The following is a 22,921-nucleotide window of genomic DNA, read 5'->3' as shown; positions in this document are numbered from 1 at the left end:
ATTTCTGCAGCCTTCCTTACAGGTAAGTGTGGCCACGTGGTACAATTCTGACATGTACGCAGGGCATTTATGGGGAAGCTTATCCTTCCTTATAGAAGAAACAGGCACCAGGCAGTAGCTCTCTGCCTTTTCCATTCCTGCTTTGAACACTGACATGATGCCCAGCGATGTGGCAGCTACCCTGTGACCATGAGGTGGGAAGCACAAGGCTAGAAGGCACAAGCCAAGGACGGCAAAGCCAAGGGATGGAACACTGTTGAAATACTGCATCTGGCTGAGACTGCTCATCTATGGACTTCTTACATGTGAGAAATTAAAATTATTTATTGCACGAGCCTGTCAATTGAATTTTCTATTTCTTGCTGATGAAAGCATTCATAATGGATAAGTCTACTTGCCTATCTTTACCACTAGATTATATATTTTTGGTTGAACATATTTTAAATTCTTGGATAGAAAGTTTCAAATATCTTCATCTTCATATTTACTTTTTTATTGGCCAAACTCTCAATAAACGCTGAACTGGCTGAATATGATTTCATCTAGCAATGTGATCAACTAAGAGTAAGAGGGAGAAACTAAATGTAACAGCTCAGTAAACACTACTCAGTGCTATACTTTCTTTAAAGATATTCCGTGAAACCCATTTTTAGGTTTCAACTTTTTCCCTTGCTGATATATTATCTAATCTGGACAAAGCTGAACACAGAATGTTAGTGAGCCATTTCCCACATTATTTAAATGAACTTTGGAATAGAAGGTATATTAGTAATTTGTTTTTGTAAGATATCACACAAGGAAGAGATAAGCGACTGGCAGCAGTCATGCAAATACAACTGAACTTTTCCAATGTCATCATGTTTCACTATCACTCCTTGTTTGGACTGTTCCCCTGCAAATAGAGCCAGGTAAGCATCTGTTTAAAGATCCACCCTGAAGTTATTTTCAGTAGTTCTGTCCCAATAAAAACCTCATCTAAAATTAATAAATAATTGCTGTGGTTGAATGGGAGGATTCAAAGAACATACAGTCCCTGGAGTTTATTTTGTAGGAGTCAGGTATCAAATGTCAGGTGGTGGAACTCTCCAATATACTTTCTAACTTTGAGTAGAAACATTAAAAATATCTAGCCTTTAAGAATGTAGACATAACATCATTATTTCCACAAGAAGTTTTTCCCCCCTTGTTTTCGAGGTATGTGCAAAAATCAGTGGTAAAAGGTCAGTATGCATTGACCTCTTTTAGAATGACCATGTAGCTCTTTAACAATTACTTAGGCATAGGTTTTAAAGGACCCCTTGCTTGAATACTGAATTAATGCAACAATGCTGTTCTTATATATAAGTATGAAATATATACCAAAAACTAATGTAGCCTGGAAATGCTTACTGAGAAAACATTTCTCTGATAAATGTGTTTGGAATTGAAGTAGTTTCTCAAATAGAAGGAGAATGCCAAGGGGAGACATGTCTCTAGCATTTTAAATGACAATGGAAACCTCTGTGCCATGCATATTTCTTTTTCCTTAACAAATAGCATAGTTATGTGTCTGTCTTTCACAGGAAGAACAAAGCTCTCTGAACCGATTAGCTTCAAGGCCTCATCGGGAAGAAAGTCAAACCTAATTGAAATGCATTATGGCACCTTCATGACTGCATATCTTGTCAGCATTAACTAAAATCCAACTGACTATTCTTCTAAAGGGTAATGCCTATGAGTGGATGTACAATGAAGCAGCTAACAAAAACATCAGTGTGTCCTTGGGCATCACGGTGATTTGTCAGTGACAGCAAGGAGAGGAGGATGAAGAGTCACTATAATAAAACTTCATATAAAAAAAATCCAAGATGAGAAGGGTATCTTCAGCATAGATGTTAGATGTTTGCATTTGATAGACACAACTACAGAGTCTGAATCAATACAATATTGACAAGGAGAGGATCTTCTGAAATATAATATTATCATGGGGCAGTATCGTGAATTGACAGGTGCCTATGAAATATGACGACCTCATCTTCATTTTATTTGGATTTCATGTCAGGAGTTCAGTAAACATGTCCCCAAATGTAAAATTCTTCAGGCAGCTTTAAAGGCAAAATGAATACAGAGATTATATTCATAGTCCAGAAGATTAAATAAGTTAAAGTATTCATTTTCTAATAAACCCATGTAAATGGCATAGCTGTTAAATAAGTGCTCCCAATCGAACAACACTGTTAGGTAGAGGTTGACCTCCGTGCAAAACACAGCAGAAACCTTAGCCTGTCAACCTAGGCAATTCTGGTCTCCAAGCCACTTTCATTGTGTACTTCCAGATAATTGAAACAAACGTAGCGTGTACTGGATATTTATGATTATTAATAGCAATACAAGCTTTTCTTAAACCCTTTGCCTACACTAGTTCGCTGACTTTTCTCCCACCCCTATGCAGTAGGTTCCATTACCATGTCCACCCTGCCAATGAGGAAACTACAGATGAAGAACAGGGAGGTCAATAGCTTGGCCAAGGTCAAATAGCTGTAAACAGCAGACATAAGGCTCAACTCTACTGCTAGAGCATTAGCCTTTACCTTGCCTTGTAGAGACTGTGGCTGATTCCAAAGCGGCAAATACAGCAAAATTTCAATGGTTTCATTTAGCATTTACTAATATTTACACCAGAATTTTCCTCTTTTTAAGACATGACTTCGTTTTAACATTTCAGCTCACTTTACTTCATTCAAGAACCCTTTATAAGCTATGTTTGTCCAGTTGGTAGGGATTGATCTCTTTGTCTTTCCACTATGTTTTAAGGACAGTTTAAGATTCTGCTTTTTCCCTTCACCAGCTGACCTTCTTGACACCTTCCTTCTACTCCTCTCTCCAACAGGGAAGCCACAAAATCCCAGAGGTGTCAGATTAGAAGAGGAGCTCACAATACTGTAAGCCGCTGTGCTAAATGTCAATGCAATTGCGTAAGAGACCCCGGCAGTAAAGCAGGTGAAAAAAATATTTCAGTAATGCATGAAATATTACCATGGGCTCATGCTACCCTCCAAGAGGCAAGCATTAGAGATACATCAATGTAAATTGTTCCAGAACACGAAAGCTTTCATGAAACATTAACACTGATTTACTACCCCAGGTGGACTACTTGTGACAGTGAGTGACTCTCCAAAGTGCTTTAAAAGAAGAGAGAAAGAAAAATCTATAGGCCAACTCCACTTAGTCCCCCAAAGAGTAGGTTTATTTTTCTGCTGTGTGATCACCTCTAATAATATTGCAGCACTTTTAGAGAGGATGGATATGATTTCCCTAACCCACATCTCCCATCTGCGAAACTGCAGTAACAATTAACTATTAATGACAAGAAGAAAATAAGCTTTCTTTTCCCTTGGCAATCTGTCACAACGAACTCAGTAGCTTGAGAAGCAATTCAATGTGTTTTTTGTCAGAAGGATATCACCCTAGAGGTGAGAGAAGAATATCCTTCAGAAAGTGCCCTTCCCATAGATAAAACTAGAGCTAAATGGTTTTTGCATTATGATTGCAGATGCATTTCCATTTACATAAGTCATGGACAGATTTAAAAGTTAACCGAATTGAGTCAGCAATAAGAAAATTATATCTCCTCCTTTCTGGTTCTTTAAAATCAACCCCTAGTTTAATTATTTGATGATTTAGACAACTTTTTTATATGAAAAATCTATGTTTGAGTATCAAATTAATTTTAAGTTTTAGAATCTGGGGGAAAGAATCTCAGTACATTCTTTCACATCATTTGTTGCACTTTGGATTGTCTCAAAATCATGATTGGGAACCACTGCTTTTGCCAACACCTCTTTGGCTATGACATGTGATGCCTTCACTTTTTAATACATGCAGCAGGAACCAAGCTTTTCATCTTTTTGCCTAAACACACAAATCTATCTTGTTCATACCACTGGCTAGTGAGATGCCATCTATTTGATCTACTTTCCTTCCACAATGTTGATATTCAATATACAAAAACCCCTTTGAATTAAATGAAGACTATGCCCTCTTGACACAGCCTTCTAGAAGACAATGGATAATTTTACTATTGACCCATCACAAGTCCTTTGGGAAATCTTCTGAAAACTCTGCTTGTCTCCAGGCAAACATTTTACTTTCTTGTCAAACTAGAACTTAAGCTTATTAGAAATTTCTCTGTCAAAATCCATTTCCCATCTCCTTTGAACTTAACTCATCAAAAATTTAAATCCCATAGATATTTTATTTCTTCAAATTTGAGAAGCCAAAAATTACACTTTTAGGTATCACGGAGTAACTGGGACTGATTTACTCTCTTGCCTAAAACAAATATAAAACCATACAAAATACGTGAAACAACAGTTTGCAGACATTGGTCAACAGGTAGCATAGGAAAGTGATCCCTGAGGGAAGGAACCAAACAGGGGGAGGCTTAGCAGGACCTCAGCTTGCTGTCTGGAGAGAGGAGAACTTGAATGGAGCCCAGAGGAATCTCTGAGTTCAGAATTCAGAAAGATCAAAGAGGTTAGACTTTGGGGGACACAAACATTGTCGGTAACACTACCTTCCCCTTCCCACATACTAGCCAGACCTTTCTCCTCACACCAGTCCTTTCATACCAAGAAGGTCTCCAGCAAGTGGCAATTAGGCATAAAACATTCCCGCCACATGGGAGAGCCCACCTCTGTCACGTGGCAAGTAGGGTAAGGAGGTTTTTTTCTCTTGTTATGTAAGTACCTAGAATTTTTTTTTGACTTGCTTAGTTGCTGACTCACAGACTAAGATTCTACTGCTTGATGCTCACAGTTGCCAACAGTAAGGTCTACCACTTGTACGTGGCAACCCATGCCAGGTCTGAACAGCAGTGGGCACAGCTCCTGGTGGGGGGCAGGCTCTGGGAGTGGAGGGGGATGTCTCAGCTTTGCCTTTGTGGCCCACAGTGCTTGTGGGGTGCCCTGAAGACATATAAAAACAGTGGGCTGGATTTGACCTGCAAGCTATAGTTTGATGACCCCTGCCTTAGATTAAACACTACTCTGATCCCACCTAATAAAGTCTTGAAAGAATCAACAAAGTCTTGAACACAAGTCTCGAGAGAACCAAACTGTTTGTAAGTTAACTACTTAGAAATTTAACAAAGAAACTTAAGCCTTAAAATATTGAAGGAATAAAAAAATATCCAGCACCCACAAAGTTAAAGTTCCCAATGTCCAGAACCAGTAAAAAGAATTTCCAGGCATGCAAAGAAGCAAAAAAATGTAACCCATATTGCAGAGAAAAATTAAAAAAGAAACAGACCCATAAATGACATAGATAATAGGATTAGTACACAAAGGAATTAAAGGAGTCCTTACAATGATACTCCAAATGCTCAATAAGGGAAAGGATGAATACTCTAAGAAGAGATAGTGAAGATATAAAAAAGACCCACATCTCACTACTAGAGATAAAAAGTACAGTGTTTAGAATAAAACATACAGTGGATAGGATTGACAGCAGATTAGATCAGACAGAAAAATAGATTAGAGCTTTTAAAAACATAGCAAAAGAAACTATCCAAATTAAAACACATGGAGAAAAAGATTGAAAAAAAATGAATAGGGCCTCAGTTAGTTGTGAGACAACAAGTGGCCTAATATATATATGTAATTGGAATGCCTGAAGTCGGGAGAAGGGAGCAGTTAGAAAAAAAATACTTAAAGAAATGATATATAAAAATTTCCCCAATTTAATGAAAATCATAACCACATGTGCAGGAAGTTCAATGAATCTAATGTAGAAGAAATGTGAACGAAACCCTAATACAGCACCTTATGGACAAAATGGTTTAAAAATGTCAGAAGCCAGACTGTCATAACTGAGTTTCCATTAACATAAAGAGTTTGAAGTAAGTACAAATATATAAAACTACAAAGGAGTGAAGATTTAGCATAATGAAAACTGAGACTTCTAAGAGAATATATAAGTTTTAGTAGTTTACATGAGAAAGTACTAAGTTTTAATAAAAAACTATTTGTACTGAATCTGGGAAAATGGTATAAATTCTCATTCATTCATTAATCTACTAGCATTCTTTCAACAAACATTTGAGCTTTGGTTTCTGCAAAAGCACATTAGGACACATAAAAATGAAGAACACTAGCCCTGCCCTCAGAGATCTAATAATTTAGTTATGTTCCAAGAGTTATGGCTGAAACAATTTTACAATTCTTTGACACACACATATGTGGATTTTAGCTGTGTCTTTCTCATTTCCTTATTACATGATATTACAGCTAATTTAGAAAAATGCTCTTTCCGGAGTTTTCTATATTTTCTCAATGTGTGAAATCATTTTCTAGGAGCAGGAGGTGGGTGGTAATGCTCGTGGTAAAAATAGTTTTCTGTTCAGTCACCTCTTCGATTCATCATTCCTTACCTCTAGCACAAATGTTTCCTGAAGCTTCTTATCTAACATTTTATGACAAGTAAAACTGTAACAGTCATGCAATGGTGCACAAATATTTACAAACAAATATGAAATGAAGGAGCACACCCCCAAGAAAAATGACCTTTGCGTAGGTGATATATGAAAATGAATGAGCATTTCTCAAAAGAAAAATGACCTTTAGACAGGTCTCTATAGTATAGGAGTAGTCATCACCATAAAACAATAGCCTGAAACAGATAAAGCAGAAAGTAGTTCATATCTGAAGTACTAAAAAGCATTGTACGAGAACTTCAAGAGGCGTACAAGATAATCCAATGGAGTCAAGACAGAAATTGTTAGAAATTTTATTTATATTTATTTTTCCATCATTCTTTAGAATTTTTTGGGGGGGGAGGGAGAAGTTTTATAATGCATATAAAATATTAGTACACTAGTAGATACTTGTTATATAAATAAGCCAGAATACACACATTAGGGAATATGACAATATTTTAAACTTATGGGGGTATGACCAAAAAACATTTGGAGACCACACGTCCAAACAAGTTATTTTAAAATGTTATTAGAAGCAGAACCACTTTTTCACAGAAACAAAATTAAAAGGTAAGTATAATATGTAATTTAAAAATATTTTTAAATAAAAAACTATTTTTGACATAAAAACTATTTCCCAACTTCCAACTTATAATGTTTGATTTTTACAAAATTAATCGAGAAATTGATGATGTTTATTTCTTTTGAAATGAAGAATTATGAATAGCTGTAGCGCTTATCTTAATTAGTTAATTAGCTAGTTAATATTACTAATAGAAAGAGAACGAAGGGGAGGCCAGACATTATAAGCATGGTCATCTGGAAAGCTTCACCAGGAAGCTACAGCTTCATGCTCTTCAGAGAACCACAGGTCCATTCCTTGCAGATCACTAGGGGTAGGGATCAAACAAAGGGGGAAATAGGCACATACATAGAAGTTGGGGTGACACAGGGGAGGTGCTTGCCTGTCAATATAGCTGGAGAACAATGGATTGATTAGGGGGTGGACCCCATCAGAAGCATGCCAAATCTTTGGTTAAAATCCCCAAAGGAGCTTTCTCTTTTCTGTTTGCTCTTGCTTTCTCTTGCTCCATGACCCGCACTTGCCTGTGTGCCCACTGTTCTCTCTCTATAGTAATGTGGACTTAAATATCCTCATGGCCCATGGCCATGCAAACCCCACACGCAATGGACTGCAGCTGGGAACACAATCTAAGCTAGTCAGACACTGGACTGGACTTTAATATGGAGCAGAAACTATAGGCAGTGGCCTTAATTCCAGCCTTGCTGAAGACAAGACTGGACTTCTTCTGTGGTGGGATAGATAAAGATGGGACCCTGGAGGGGAACCTCCTTAATTTTACATCATCAATAAGTTTTCCATGAAACCCTATCCTCCCATGGGGGATTCAGGGAATTATTTTCCTTGTGGCATCCCAAGAACTCCACTTCCACCAATAACAGAAGCATTTTATTAGTTTCAGCTTCTGGATTTATTTCTATGGATTTTGCAATACTCATAGATCAGTTGCTATGAATGATCAGTTTATTAATACCTTATCTCATCCAGAATAGTGCTAGAGTAGATCCTCATTACTACTAGGCATTACATGTCTTTTAATTCAATAGAGGTAGTAGGAGAAATCTTAAGGTCTACATGAAAATGAATCCAGCAGGCTGCACATATTATGAGTTTGTGGGCTGCAAGGTATCAAAATTTAGCATATGTATTTATTTTTTAAAATAGTTTAAAATTTATTTTAAAAGCTTAAAGGATATGAAAAGTGAAGTAAATCAAATATTTGTAGACCCGCTATTCTAGTTTTCCAAGAAAAACAAAAATCACTGTCCTGCAGATGTTCTTTTTTTTCTGTAAAGGATGTTTTAAAGCTATTTGGCAATGAATTAGGTAATAGTATCAATGTTATTTTTCTAATATTCATTCTATAAGTGAGAAAAGGAATATTCTTGTTCTCAGGGACCATACACTGAACTATCTAGGGGTAAAGAGTTGACATGTCTGCAATGTATTCTCAATGGTTCAAAAATTTTAATATATTTTAAGTTGACTTCTAAAACTTACACCATGATGAATTATCTTCTCAAGGAATAACCATCAGGCATCTATTGTTTGGATACACATTGACGCTCAATAGGCTAAGGAAAGACTGGGAGTGCCTCCAAAGGAAATGCCAGTTCAAAGTGATTGGTTCAAACTGGGCTGTTGTTCATACAGTGTTGTATCCACTAAGAAAGGAGATGTGTGTATTTCAAGAGATATATTTGTCAACGAGATGTATTTGATATACACACACACACGTCTTAATGTATCACTCAATATATTTGCTCTAAATCATTTATAGCTGTCTGGAATTACCTTTTTTTGTTAGTTTATGTTTTTATTATCTTTCTTCCCCTACTAGAGTGTGAATTTGTGAGACAGGACACACATATACAAATATGTATCTCTAAAGCTATCTATCATCTATCTATCTATCTATCTATCTATCTATCTATCTATCTATCTATCTATCATCTATCTATCTATCTATCTATCTATCTATCTATCTATCTATCTATCTATCTATCTATCTACCTATCTATCTATCTATCTATCATCTATCTATCATCTATCTATCATCTATCATCTGTCTAACTATCTAGAAGGGGAAAGGAGAGGAAAAGAGGAAGACAGAGGAAAGAAGGGAAGGAGAGAGTAAGGATGATAAAGCCAATGTTAAATATTAATAATAGGGGAAACTAGGTTAAGGGTATATGAGAATACTATTCTTGTACTTTTTAGATAGTCTGAAATTATTTGCAAATAAATAGTTACAAATGAAGATTGAAATCGATAATCTGGAAGGGGGGTAAACAGAATGAAGCTGACATGATTTAAGATTTTGGAGTTTCTCTACCTATACAGTGATTTGAGTTATAGTTGGTTCATAGCTCTCGTGTTGCCGTGGAGGCCTGTTTCATTTTACCTTATAGTCTACCAATAATCCATGTCAAATTACCTCAAAGGTAACAAATATTCAATAATATTTAAGATATTTAAACTAAAGATATTTTCAGAAAAAAGAAAAGAATAATAATGAAAATACCTCACTGATTTGTTGTACTTGACAACAAATCATGGCAAACTAAGGAACAAATTTAGATTATTTGTCTTTTTTCTACTTTTGAATGAGATAGATGTTAAGGGCCTTATTTAAGCTTATAACTTGATTTAATTTGACAAACATATTGAGCAATATGGCCCTGTAGTGAATATATAAATGAGGAAACATGAACCCTGACTTCTAGGAGCTCACAGTCTCCTACAGAAAAGATAGAATAAAACAGCATAAAAAATAAATAGAAAAAAACAGGCATTGGCCAATATGTTTTGAAAAGAACTTATAGTCAGGGTCACAAGTAGGGTCATAATCACAGTAGGTGTTGCCAATGAGCTGTGATTTGAAGGGTTGCTGAAAATCTCCAATTGCTCAAACATTTCACCAGTTTATTACACAATGCCTGAGATAAGTACTCTAGCATGCAAATGTAAGATATAGACCTCTAAGTCATACTCTGGGTGCATCCTTCAGGTCTTTTCTCTATGATAACCTAGAAGGGAGCTGAACTTGAAGTTCAAAGTCAGTTACGGGCATGGAATAGAAGAACTGGGTGCAGCCCAGGAATGAACACAATACAGAGAATCAGAAAGGGGAGAAGAGCTGAGTTCACAGGGCCTCTTTGTGTTTGTTTTCTGTCGGACTTGTTTCTATAGTGGATTTAGAATTAAATAAGCCAATAATATGTGTGTACACTTTCTACACTGTGGAACTATTTGAAGATATTTTCTGCATTCAGTCTAAACTATGCCTATGAAGAGACGTCCCCCAACTATGACAATCGAATTTTGTGAAACGGGAACAAAGTGCAACACTATTTTGAAATCTTAAGCTAAAAATTAAAAAAGAATAAAAAGGCATATTTATTTTTGGAGTAAAGAATATTAAAAACAGCTTGAAAAAACGTGAGGAAAACCAAACAACTTCTATGCAAGCAAACTGGCTGCATGCAGGACTTGGGGGGGGTGGTGAGAATATTTATGCAAAATCAACAACAATGCTTGTCAGCTGCAATTTAAGCCATAATGAGTGCCCTGCTCAAAAATAACCATTAGACACCACTCTGTTCTATTGTTTGGTACATAGTGGTGCCCAATAGGCCAAGAAAAGATTGAAAATTACTGCAGACAGACTCTTTTCATTGACTGAATTTTACACAGGCTCCTCTCAGCCTTTTTTATTATTAGACTTCACCCTTGGTCCTTGTGTTCAGCCTGCCAGGTCCAGTTTTAGCAAGAATCTTAAATCAGTTTAAAGAGAATCCTCACCCTTGATGTGTGATCACCCTTGATATACGACCAATTTTCTCATCTCCCACCTTTGATGTACAAGTTCTTCGCCTGCGTTTAGCAGGAATCTTGTTAAATAGGTTTAGCAAGAATCCCCTACCTTTGATGTCTCCTCTTAGTAATTTCCATCCACTGATCCCTCATTCTTCTTGTTGGATATAAATCCCAGCTGTCTTGGCTGCATTTGGAGTTGAGTTTGGGCTTTCTTCCCTGTTGCTAGTGTCTTGCCTCATATCGCAAGATAGTCCCAAATTTAGCCTTTCTTACCACATTTACAGGTGTCAGAAAAGGTTCTTCTTTAATGTGTCCAAAGTAAACACCAGGTCAAAAAGACTGATTAAGAAAAATATCAGGCCACTGTCATAAAAGGCCTATTTCCCTCCAAAAAGATGTCCCATCTTTCAAGACATATTTCAGTATTTGTCAACATTGCTCATTTAACTGCAAAATATGTTGAAAGGGATCATTTCTTTTAATGCCTTGATCCTGACATAAAAATATATTTGCATATTTGAAGGTTGGCATGAAGGCCAGAGTGGTAGGAGCTTACCTGGTAAGGGAAAAAAATCTTGTTTCATTTTTTTAATTAATTTTTCTTTTTTTTAGAGAGAGAGAGAAGGGAGAGATAGAAACATCTATGAGAGAGAAACATCCTCCGCTGGCTGCCTCCTGCATGCTCCCTACTGGGGACCAAGCCCGAAACCCGAGCATGTGCCTTGACTCAGAATTGAACCATGACCTCTTGGTTCCTAGGTCAACACTCAACCAGTGAGCCACAACGGCCAGGCAGAAAAATCTGTGATATTTCTTTAAGTAAGAAAAATATTTGTCAACATGTCTTATTTCTGTGGATAATGTATAAAATTTCAAATACTGATAGAAAAATAAATCTTAACATTCCAAGAAGTTCTCAATTATTTACTAAGCACTCATTGAGCATCACTGTATACCCGGCATGGTTTGGGCACTGCAGGAAATGCAAAGGAAAGACTGCCCTGAAGAGGTGACACTTTAACCTAACCTGGAGAACAGGAAACACAGACAGTGGAATAAAACTTTAACAGATTTGCATTACCCACTGGAATCCACACAAGTGAGTGCTAAAGAAAGCAAAGGTTTCCCTAAAAAATGTACAGAGTTTGCAAAACAGACAAACAAGAGAGTTACGCTTTTCTACATCTTGGAAATAAACAATTCATGCTGCCAGGAGGAAGACAAGTGGAAATCAATGCCAGAAACTAGGTTACTTTTTTCTCAAATTAAAAAATGAATTTAATGTTCATGAAAAACATTTGTCATGCACTGTGGAGGCTGAGCCAATTATTCCTTTATTCATAATTTCTTGTGTCTGGTACCAGACGCATGGTGGGTAAGCAGCAGAGAATAAGTGTAGAGATGCCAGGATTCTGCATGCAATTAGGTGGCGAGCTGTGGAGCCTCTTCCTTCCTGGTTCACGTTTATATAAATAGCTCCTTCTACCTTCCAGACACGATCTGAATGAATGCAGAGGATGGAAATTAAATGACTCCCTCCATCAATACCAAGGCACCATTGCCAATAAGTAGTCTCTGAAAGAAAGCATTTTAAAATGCTCTTTGGCCTTTAGAAAACTGCCACTACGGAAAAGACACTGACTTCATGTGACCACAATTGATTGAAATGTCCTCTCATCTCTTAATTCATTGCTTGATTAGAGCATAATGTCAATAAAATTAAAGTCATGGTGCTTGATCTTTCTTTAGACCAATTTTGTGGGTGTGTGTTTTATCCTTGGGTATGCCTTTCCCCTAAAGCCCAATTTTCAAAAATCAAGTAAAAATGCTTTAGGGTCACCTCTTTTCCCCCCACTTTTCTCTCCCTTTGCCTTTCCTCCTGGCAATGCAAAGTACACACACACACATAGACACACACACACAAATGGCATTTTTTTCTTTTGAAATAAAGTGGCTGGTACTGTAGGATTACCCAGACTTTTCAGACTATCTTTTTGTTAAGCTAGAAGGAGAATGAAACAGCCTAGGTTATATGCAATTAGAACAACGACGGAAATGGGTGGTGAGCTATTGAAGCACATTCTAAAACGGACCCACAGACAGGGAAGAGCTATCATGACGCTCAGCTCCCTGGAAACCTGGATACTTTGTCAATTCTCCTTCAAGTTAAAGTATCCAGCCTCGCTGACCATTGTCTCTCATAGAAAGTGGTCAGCAGAAAGACTGTCCTGGACCTTGCTCTACCCAGCGGCAGAATTATCAGCTCCTTCCCCGTATTCCCACCGTGCCCTGTATTTATGTTATGTTAGTATTACTATTTTACACCTCATACCTACTACTACATTTCCCTCCTAACTCTCTTTGCTTGGCTGAAGCTTCATCTCCCTCCCTGCAGTTCCCACCGGGGAGGCAGCGGGGGTCAAGACTGCAGGCGCCAGGGGGGCGAGCAGGGCTGGTCCCCGCCACGGGGAGAGGGAGCTGCCTGTCCAGGGGCCGGGTCCTTGCTTGGGAGAGGCGAGGCCACACAGGGGCCTCAGAGGCCAGAAGGCGAGGCCCGCAGCAGCCGAGAGAGCCCAGGAGGGCAGGGCTGGTCAGAAAGGGGCTGCCCCTACTGTCTCGCAGGGCTCAGCCTGAGGGCAGGAGTTCGACTAAGTGGCCAGGTTGGTAGAGGGCAGGGCTCTGTCTGGAGAGACACACAGTGATGGCGCTTCCAACATTAGAGAGAACTCCCTCTGGGGTTAGAAGCCCTCCAGTGTCCTCACTGCATCCCTTGTCCAGTCCTAACCAACACTCAATGTCCTGTGTTATAGTTACCTGATTATGAACCTCTAGAGTCAGGGGCTGTATTTTATTCACTCTCGTGTCCCTAAGGCCTCACATAGTGCCTGGCATATAGTAGTAACTCAACGAACATTTTTTTCCAGTTGAAAGAATATGTAATTTTCAACAATTTAAATGCTTAAAAAATGTAAGGGATGATCATATGATAAGCTTTAGTTTCTCCATTAAGAAAGAAACTATGATAGCCAAAAGCTACCATGAAGGGTATTAAGTAAAGTGGCGTCTGATAATCTCAAAAGTGCATTATCATACTCGTGAAAGTACTATCCCAAACATGTTTGAGCATGGTTTATAGACAGTGCTTGGTTCCCAAATGGATCATCCTCCCCTTGGGGACCCTAATCTCCACAGTTGCCTGGCCTGGAAAGCCACAGCGTGACAGTGTGGCTGGTGACAGGCTGCTGAGTCTCATTCTTTCCCTCGCCCTGCCTGCTTGGTACTGAAGAGCAGGAATGTGGCTGCAAACAGCTGGCTAAGCGTCCATGAGGGGGCAACTGAGCAGAGCAAAGATTTTAAACCCACCATTCCATTAGGACCTGAAAAAGAGTATTATTCACAATAGCTAAGGCACAGAAACAACCCAAGTGTCCTTCGATAAATGATTAGATAAAGATGTGGTACATATGTACAATGAAATACTATTCAGCCATAAAAAAGATGAAAGTGTCATATGTCACAACACGGATGGATCTCGAGAGTATTATGCTAAGTGATGTCAGATGAAAAAAAAACCAAGAACAGTACGATTTCATTCATATGTGGAATATAAAACTAAAAGCAACAAACTTACAAAACAAAACAAACAAAAAGCAAACTCGTAGAGACAGACCACAGAATGGTAGCTGCCAGAAGGGAAAGGTGGCAGGGGGAAGACGAAGAGGGTAAAGGGCGTCAAAAATATAGTGATGGGAGGAGACTAGGTTTTGGGAGGTGAGCACACAGAATATATAGATGTCAATTATAAAGTTGTACACCTGAAATTTACATAATGTTATTAACCAATGTTACCCCAATAAATTTAATTTTTTAAAAAAGATGACTCTCCCATACAGCTTTGACAGTGGGCCGCTAGCATTAATAATCACTCACATTATTCAGTGTTTATTAAGTTTTCAGGAACGATTTTAAGTGCTTTATACACCTTTACTTCTCATAATAGCTCGACTAGGTAGGCAATATTATGACTCCACTTTAAAGTCAAGGAAGCTGAATGGGAAAGTTAATTTACTTGCCTAAATCACCTAGAGAGAAAGTGATGGAGCCGGGATTGCAGTCCGGCAGTCTGGCTTGAGCGCGCCCACACGGTCACCGCATGATCTAGCTGCTCGCAGAAACTGCACCCAATTCCAAACACATTCCTCATAATCCCACAGAGCCAAAATCAGCCGCCCACCACCCAAATTGTGGGTGCAAGGTTCAGTGCTAATGCAGAAAAGTGGTCTGGGGCTGCCTTAAGGCAGTAAAAGATAGTGTTATCTAGTCTCTTCTCAAACCCCTTCTCTACCTGGCTTTCCCAAGGCCCAAGTTGAAATGAATCTCCCACAGAAACCCAGGCTTCGGGAAGAGCCCTGTTTCAGTCTCTCTTATACTGTGGTCCCTGGAGGCAGGGAGTGTGTCTTTGCCTGCTTATAGCGTCTAACACTGTGCCTGGCACACAAAAGGTCCTCAACAAGTGGGGACAGAGACAACTGATATAAAACAACAGCAAAGGTAATATGGCTGCCACATTATAGTTGACACTTTAGCAATCTCAACTATTTTGGGGATAGAAAATCTATAATATCTCTTTTTAATTAAATATTTGTAAACTCTTCTAAGTATATATACACCGATTTAAATATACTGATGATCAATCTTCTTTTTCAAAAACTACGTTTCTCTAACATAGTGGATTTTCAACATTTTTAGTGGGGGTCTTTCTGAAGCTCTGGGTGAACCTCTGCTAGAAAAGAAATTGAGAGAGAGGAGGGGAGAACAGGGGAAGAAAGGGGGGCAAGAAGGAAGAGAGGAAGGGGTAGGAGAAATACTAGTGTTACCAAAATCCTGGGTTATCACTGAGAAGGAAGCTGAAATTTTGGTAACACTTTTCCTCAAATGTAATGGTGCTAATGGGGTGTGAAAGAGGAGTGGGGTGCAAATGGAGCAGCGATAGTGCAAAAGGTGAGGAGAGTGGGAAGGGCTGGACTCAACCCATGCATCACAGCCCAGTGACAGGGACGGTGGTAACACTGAGAAAAACGTGTGCTAATGAGCCCTGCTGTGTCATCTGCTCCCAAATCCTTTGTCTGGGAACTCCTTGAAATTTCTATTTTGATAGCACTTAAGAAACACCTCCTCTAAATCATACAGAGCTAAGAATGCAGCCTTTTTATTCCTCAGGACAAGGTGCATAAGGCTAAGCTCAATTAGACAGGGTGAACCTTCATCCTGGGGATATTCAGTCCTATTGATCCCATAAACACATTTAAGCTTTTCAATTCACGTGCCCAGACGTTGGGTTGAAAAATACAGTAAACGTAAACTGATAATAGGAATGCTCGGGGATATGACTGATGGCAAAACATTTTTAGTTCATTGGTTCTTTGCTCTAGACCGTGTCAATCCTTTGCCTGGAACTCTCCAGTGACTTTCATTAGGTCCGGGAGAAAATCTAAAATCCTTGCCATACCCTTCAAGCTCCTATAGAATCTACTCCTTACCTCCTCTCCCCTTTAGTCACCACTTTCCAGTCCTCCTGGCAGGCTTTCTCTTCTGTGAACATGATGGACTTATGTCTGCCTCAGGCCCTCTGCCCTTGCTCTCCCCTGTCTAGAATGCTCTACTTAAAGTTTTCATGAGCATCTTCTCTTGGTTCAGACCTTGATTAAAACTTCATCTACTCAGTGTGTCTCCCCCACAGCCCTACCTAAATTAGCAGCCCCCAACCCCCAACCCCCAACCCCTTCTTGGGCATGACCCCCTAATATCACCTTCATGGCATTTATGGCTTTTACCAAGATCTATACTCATCTTATTTATGTATTTTATTACCTGTTCTCCCCATTAGAATGTAAGCCACAGGAGGGCTGGGTCTGGGTCTGTCTAGCTCCTGCAAAAGTATCTAGCACAAATAGGTTCCCAACAAAGAGTAGGGATCTAATAAATGTTTGCATAATCCAGGCCTAAATAAAGGCGTGTCTCATCTCCTTTGTAATTAAAGACAGTGTAAGGTACACGACATGTCTTAGAAATAAGGTGGCATACCACTAACCTAGCATGTGACTGTCACTAACAAGCCCATCCCTGTCTCCACAAACTGACCCTTTCTCCTCTTGTCCTTCAGTTCCCCAGCCTCTGAACTTCCCCAACCTCAGTGTCTTTTGGGGAAAACATTTCTCAATCCATATATAGTTTACTATACAAAACTGCGGCACTATCCAAAGATTAGGTTTAAATGGCCCTCTCTTGGGGATGGGATGAGTAGAGGAAATATCTTCAAATGGAGAATTATGCGCATTTGGTTTCATTTTCTCCCTGTGCATTCCAGTTTCCTCTCTGAATATTTTTCTCTACACCATACATGAACCACAGACTGTTACTGAGGCCAGCAGTTTGCTCACATGGCCACATTCTCATGCTCAGGCTTGATCATGTTGGGATTATTTCTTAGTTTGCAGTGCTTCCTACTCTGTGCAAAGTGCTTCGTAGCATTTTTTTCTATTAACTAGAAAAATGCAGTTAGTTTTCCGCATTTACTCAAACCCTGATCTCCTCTAAGTCTGTCAACAGCTGTAGAGCAGCGCCTAAAGCCACATTAGTCTTGTTATAGGTTTTCACAAAATGGATCGATTAGTAGCTGTTGATCGTGTGCTGTGACTAATCCTTTACTTCTCACATTTTTGGTGGGAGAATTGAGCAAGAAAGTCAGTTCTTCTAATTCCTAACACTTACTCATTTGAAGGAAACATTTATTGGATGCCTTCTGTATTCCAGGCACCAAGCAAGGCACTGAGGATACAAAGTCTGACGGGATATGTTTCTTCATATCATCAAGGACCTTGTGGCCTAACCCCGGGAATATTGTACACTGAGACTACGATGGAGGTACGTGCGGGGAGCTGTGCAAACACAGAACATCGGCTCCCTTGGGACATGGAAGCTCCACGTGGGCTGTGACTTATCTATTCTGTATCACTGTCTAGAACACATAATAGCCACTTGACAAATACTTGATAATGAATGAAAAAAATGAATAACTCTAAGTCAGACTGTGCTGTCAAGTAAGATTTCCTGGAAGGAAGACAGAGAGGGAGTGTACTTGGGAAAGAATGACAGGGAAGAACATTCTAATGCCCCTGCCCTTACTTGGTTCTGAGTCCTCCAGGGCTAGGGGAACCCTCAGGTGATTCCTAACCACTATGTGTGATGATGAAGCATTTGTAAGAACAACTTGGGATAAACACATTTATTTCTGTACTCCAAATCAGAACTCTGTGTATATTGATGGTTGGGTCTAAGTTTTCTCCCTGAGACATTGTAATATTATTTGGCATAGGTAAATGTGTACCTTGAAAAATATAGAAAAGTTGGCACTTCTGAATGGCACGTGGGAATGAGAAGTATTTTTTGAGTATGGACATACCAGTTGAGGACCTTGACCTCCCACACACAAACCAACCTTCTAAGGAGCACTGGTTTTTGTAGTCATGCCTGTCAGTCAATTGGTCGTGTTGGCTGAGGGTTTCACAGGTTTAAGGTTGGGCCTGCTTATGAGTTCTTAAGAACTCAAAATTATTTTCTACATTAGTATCAAACTTCATAAAGCTTTGTAAACACAAACAGGGTGTATTGAGCAGATATTATGATATTAGTCCTATTTTAGCAAATAAAATTGAGGCTCAGGTTGATTAATTGATTTGCTGAAGATCACACTGGCATCGGAGGACAGTGAAGGAGCTGGACCTTGACCTCGGGTTTGGCTCCAGGTCTTTGCTCATCCTGTCCTGCGTTCTCTCCAAGGGAACAGCAAGAGTGGAAGCATCCATGGAGCCAACAAAGACATCAAACAAACAAAACATTGGGGGGCAGCATCAAGTCCTGAGGTTGAAAGATCAATGCAGTAGGGTTTTCTGGCCATCATATTGACCAGATGTACTGTGAGTAACAGATGACCCCACACTGTCAGTGGTTATAACAACAAAGAACTCTTCTCACTCATGCACTCCATGTGCAAAGGATGTTCTGTTCATCGCAGTATCTCAGAAACCCAGGCTGCAGGCAGCTTCACACTGACATGCTTCCATCATCTCAGAGGCAGGGACAAGAGGATGGTTGACTGTACACTGACTTTTAACTTCTGACTGCCTAGAAGTGACAAATGTCACTCCACTCCCGTTTTATTGACTAAAGCAAGTCACCTGGCCAAGTCTGCTATCAATACTCTCCCAGGGAAAGGCAATGAATCTCCTGAACAATAGTGCAGTCTGCCACAGTTGCTTCAGCAGCTTGTGTTATCTTTTAGAGCTATAACAGCTATGGATAGCACCATTGTCAAAAGAGCACCTCTGAATCTAAAAGACAATCACTGATCTCTCACCTGACCAGGCTGTCAACACTTTGTGCTTCTGCCCGAGGATGTCTTTGTGCAGGGATATGATCTCTGAGCCAGAGAAAAAAGAGAGGCTGCCATCAGGGGCTCTGAGTTCTCTTTGTGTATCAAAATGAGCTGGCTGGAATGGCTGGGATCCAAGTAGCTATGAAATATTTCACACTTGCATAGCCAGCCACTAGTCTGAGCTCTGTGAAAGCTCTATTTTGTTCATCAATGAATATTCAGTACCTAGCCCAGTGTTTGACAGACAGTGATGGAAACTCACACATGTACCTGGCAGGCGTGGCTCAGCCGCTGAGCATCCACCTATGATCCAGGAGATGAAGGTTTGATTCCCAGTCAGGGCACATGCCTGTGTTTCAGGCTTGGTCCCCAGCAGGGGGTGTGCAGGAGGCAGCCGGTCAATGACTCATTGCTGATGCTTCTGTCTCTCTCTCCCTCTCCCTTCCTCTCTCTGAAAGCAATAAAAATATTTTTTTAAAAACCCTCACACATGTGCTGGCCACTTTTATAAGACTTTACTTGTATTAGCTCTTAAATCTTCACAATTCTAAGAAGGTACAGCTATTATCCCCATTTTACAGATGAGGAAAATGTGGCACAGAAGTTAAAAGACTTACTTGAGTTCCCTTAGCTAATATGGAGTAATTTGAATCAAGAGAGTTCACATTTTAAAGCTTACTATGTAAAACTGTAAATAATAAATGTTGAATACGTTAATGATTCATTTTAATTTGTGAATTTGGGGGTAGGAATGGGGTTAAAAGCATTTAATTGGCAATTCACCAGAAGGCGCCACTTCACTATTTTCTACCCAGTAGTCTTAATATACTCCTAGTCTCCTAGTCATAATCATCAATCAATAGCCTAGGTAAAGGCTCAAATTAAGCTCTTTCAAATACCATTTTGGCATTTTATAGAAACAAGGAGCAAGGCTGTTGAGAAAAGTGAAAGGTGATTCTTTGAGCCTGCAGATGAAGACCATGAAATCGGAGGAAATCAGGGCGACAGCCTCTCCAATCAGCTGCAGACTGCTCTGGCCTCATTCTGTGTGGAGTGTTCTGTTGTTACAAATGCTACAAAATAGAGCAGCCTACGCAAGAGTTACCATTTTTGTTTTGGCTGGTGTTCGGAAGAGCTGGCATCGGAGGACAGATGGCAAGCTGTCATCAGAGGCCTGACTTCTGGCTCACCGGCATGTAGCCACATGAAACTTTCTATTTCCTAAGAAAGCATTTCCTACCTCGAGCCATATTTATAGTCTCTGACACCTCCTAGCTCCTCCTTAAATATCTCTTAAAGTCTTTCTTACAGTCAGGAAGTCTTCCAATCTAGATCTAGCCACATAAACTCAAACTGAAGGGCTCTTATAGTAGCACCCTAATTATGTTAAAACCTGACGCTGCTGATTCTTGCTCACGCATTCAGTTTCAATGTTTACATTCGGAAACAAAATCTTTCCTCTCCAGCTTTAGTGCTTCCTCCAAGACCTAAATAAACAGAGCCTTACCTTGCCAAGTTTTTTATTCCCAATACCTAGAAAAGAAGGACAGGGCAGAATTTCTTGCTCACTAAAACGCTGTTCGTTTAAGTCGCTGTGTTCCAACTGTCCCATATGCTGGGAGCTCCGTGATTTATTGAGAAATGATCTCATAGCTTTTGTATTTCTGTAGGTCAAGGGTTGCACATTTAGATGCCATTAATGACCAGACAAGTAAAGCAAATAAGTAAAATAAGCATGGCTGAGAGCGGTGTGAAACGGTCAGGTTCTGTCCCCAGGAGCCACTGCCCCAGAGCTCTGGCCATTGGTGCCCGACCTGTTTTTTCAAGAGAAGTTCAAAATTCAGATATTTTAAAATGTGAAAACTTCTGTTTTTTAAACGTCATCGCAAATTTTAAAATATAATGGAGAAAGGGCGTTCCAGGCAGAGAGAACGTGGTACGTGTGCAGAAATTCAAGTCATCGAATGCGCCGGGGTGAAGTGCGCAGTGGGGAGTCGTGGGGAATGGGGCTGGGAAGTCACTTGGATTTTTTGTGCAGCTGATGAGATTCCATTTAAGGTTAGTTGCAGGTATATGACATGATTAGATTGCCATTCATTGAGTGGTTAAGAGAATGGGTCAAGGAGGAAAAACTGAGTTGGGACAAGAGTCAGGAGGATGCCAAAACAGTCAGGGGAACGTGCTGAGGACCTACCACTGACAGGGATGCGGCGGACAGACGGACTTACGAGCTCAGAGGAGAACGCGCAGGATGTGGGGATGGATTCCTGGTGGCAGCGAGGGAGGAGGCAGCAGAGAGGATGCCACTCAGATTCCTAGTTTGGAAAAGTGAGTGACTCCTGTCATTCACTGGGGCTGGAGGTGTAGGAGCAGGGGCAGGCAAAGCGGGCTAGCGAGTGGGGGAAGGTGGGGGCGCTGCCTTCAGTTTTTGACAAGTTCTCTATGATGTGCTTGTGAGACAGCCAGGTGGGCTGGAGATAATTTATTGAGAGGCATAATGCAAAGGTGGTGCTTGAAGTTCTGGGAGTGGATGGTGAGGCCAGAAAGGGCCTGGGCACAGGAGCTGGAGAACGGCCACCTTTAGGGTGAAAACAGAGGCTGATGACTTGTGGGGTTAATGAAGACCAAGCACTCTCACCTTCATCACATGTGCCCTCAGAGACTTGAATCCCACAAAAAGCCTTGCATGGGACGAGAGCAATGCTTCCCCGTGCCTAGAATGGTTTGGCTATCTAAGATGACAAGCTGCAGGCTCACCTTGCATGTGGCAATCTGATGAAAACCCCCTGATACAGCTAGATGTGACATCTACAATGGCCCCTTAAAAGGCTCCACGTGGTATAGACTGGATACAATAAAGAAGCTTTCCTGGGCTGCCCATTCTCTCCCATGCAACGCTTTTGCGGAAAGCATCTGCAGCGAGGCATTTTATCGCACTGGGAAAAAGGGGTACAGTGATTTGGGCTTTGACTCCATCAGCAGGCTTTTGAGAGATTCAGGCAGTTATCGACTTTTGAATCTACACGGGCACATTGTGGGGAACAGAAACCTTGCCTTTTGCCAGATACCAGCCTCATGAGGCCTGGGCTAAAGTTAACTGCAAAATATCACCTGGCGCTGGGGCGCCAGAGACGCCCTCGCTGTTATTGTGGGACTCTGGTTATTTTATAACACCTCAGTGGCCTTCAGAACACGGTAACCTTTTTTTTTTTTTTTTAAGCCTCACCCCGAGGATAATTTTTCCATTAGCTTTTCAGAGACAGTGGAAGGGGGAGAGAGAAAAAAAGTATATATATCAACATGAGAGAGACACATCAATTGGTTGCCTCTTGCTCTTGCCCCAACTGGGGCAGAGCCTGCAACCGAGGTGCGTGCCCTTGGCCTCTTGAGGAGTTGAACCTGGGACCCTTCAGTCCGCGGGCCAACGCTCTAACCACTGAGCCAACCGGTTAGGGCTGGTAACCATCTTTGAAACTTAATTCTAAAGATAAATATATTTGTACTTTACTTACATTTTCTTTAACGTTTTTAAAATGCATTAATTTTTTTTTACTGTGTGGTGGGCTTTTGCTCCACATTTATGGTGAAGAGCTTCTATGTCTGTGTGGCAAGCCCCACTGAACGACAATGT

At 40.2% G+C, this 22,921-nt stretch overlaps 1 protein-coding gene across 1 annotated transcript in view; it reads right to left on the bottom strand.

Annotated features, from left to right (window-relative positions):
• The window catches only part of PTPRR (protein tyrosine phosphatase receptor type R), a 222,690-nt gene that overhangs the window by 136,386 nt on the left and 63,383 nt on the right, over window positions 1-22,921 (bottom strand). The window lies entirely within an intron of this gene.

This window comes from Miniopterus natalensis, chromosome 2, assembly GCF_054644295.1.
Source record: "Miniopterus natalensis isolate mMinNat1 chromosome 2, mMinNat1.hap1, whole genome shotgun sequence".
In the NCBI taxonomy this organism is placed as follows: Eukaryota; Metazoa; Chordata; class Mammalia; order Chiroptera; family Miniopteridae; genus Miniopterus; species Miniopterus natalensis.
This window is presented reverse-complemented; position numbering and strand designations above follow the sequence as displayed.